Below are 1,871 nucleotides of genomic sequence, written 5' to 3' on the forward strand. Positions count from 1 at the left end.
ACGGGGCCAGCGTCGTTTAGCCAACAACAACAAAAAAGAGATTAAACCAGCCTGTGAAATAATCCCATTTTTTTCCCTCTCTTTTATAATGTGTTTGAATGAGGAGGGATCGACAATCCCTGCGAGTCACATAAACTCTAAACTCTAAACCTTGGACCTCCACCACGGACTTTAATATGCAGCAGCTTTTGGGCCCTAGGCCATCTGCCAGATTAGAGACTTCCATATACAGCAACGACACGTTGTGTATAAACAGAGATTTTTAGACAACAAACATGTCAGTGTCCTGGAGTATTAATCTACCTAAACTGATCTCAATCCATGGAACTGGATATTGCTCTTTATAACTTGTCTAGTGGGGGGGGGGGTGATGTTACATCACACCAGCTGTCACTCCAACCTGCCACATCCAACGGGACAGTTAGGGATGAAATTTGACAGTAAATCCAGAAAATGTGGCTAATGTGGCGCTCCCCTCCTCTCTTACATCACATTTCTGATATTAACATTTGGTTATAAATTCAGCTCTCCGTACTGTTAATGTAAAAGTAATATTGGGAATGCGCTGTATTTCTAAGAATCGTGATGTTAGAATAAAAATGTTTGTCAAAATTGAGTTTTTTACATAATCTGATCCATTAGATGTTTATTAATGCCTGTGTGGTGTTATTTTTAAAATGTTGACATTTTTGAGTTAGTAATTCATAAAATACAAAGGTTCCATCTCACAAAACATAATGGAATGTAAAAACTTTGACGCTCAATATCTCTGAACTGCCCTAAACGGAGATAGAACCTTATCATTCTAAACGGAGATAGAACCTTATAATTCTAAGATCACGATATGATATTAGAAAACAGCCTGATGGGGCACAACAAATATAACTATGATTTTATGAAGAATTATGTTGTGTTGACCCTCAGACTTTGAGAGGTCAAATGTTAAGTCAAAGGTCTGAATGTGACGCATATTAGTGGGCTCAAAACGTCCCTGACCAAAAATGCTATGAATGTGCATGCCACAACTAGAGAGCATCAGTAACTATAACAGAAAGAATGACCATGATTAGACCATAGGTGGCGCTATAATAACCAAAAGTAAATAATTAACTTCAGAATGCTGGCATTTCCACTCCGTTGGATGAACATTTATGAAACTTGGTAGGCTACATATGTGTCTTTCCTCATGGGGAACATATTTGCCTCAAGAACCAATAAGGTCCGCCATGATGGATTTTTCTGCAGGTGCAAAATTTGGCCAAACTTAAAATCAACTGTAAGTCTGATTGAATACGAGAGGACAGAGGTCGCAGGTCGCAATTAGCTAGCTATGTTTTCTGTCCAGCCTTTTCAATTTGAACCCGAGCGCAGCGAGGAGGACAGCAGAGAAGACATTACACAAAATGTCAATCAAAATGAAGACGATCCGAGAGGTGAGGAGGCGCGAGTGGGACATAATCTCTCCAGCAACTGTCAACCAATGATGCCAACCGAGATGGAGAGTGTAAACAAACTTGTTGTAAACAGAACAGATTTCTGTCCGCAGCTGTTCAAGGCAAGTTGACGTTATCAAACTATCGTCTTAAGATAAAGCGTTGTCTTCTTGCCTGTGAGCTCTTTCATTAGCGGTGGTCGATTAAACGCCTCCAAATGCATCTTCGGAAAAGTGGCGGGAACAAAGACGCGCATCTTTCTGCAGTTGGGTTCGTCCACATGCATCTTCCCTCTGCTTTCCCCTCTTCCGCTCATTCACTAACCTTGTCATTGCCTCTATGCTGCATATTGATTCCATTCAGCTTAACATTAAATATTGTTCACAAATAGCCTACACAGACAACTTTACTCTGGTTCACATCACTTAACATACTCTA

This window comes from Nansenia antarctica (assembly GCF_963989245.1).
Source record: "Nansenia antarctica genome assembly, chromosome: 7".
In the NCBI taxonomy this organism is placed as follows: domain Eukaryota; kingdom Metazoa; phylum Chordata; class Actinopteri; order Argentiniformes; family Microstomatidae; genus Nansenia; species Nansenia antarctica.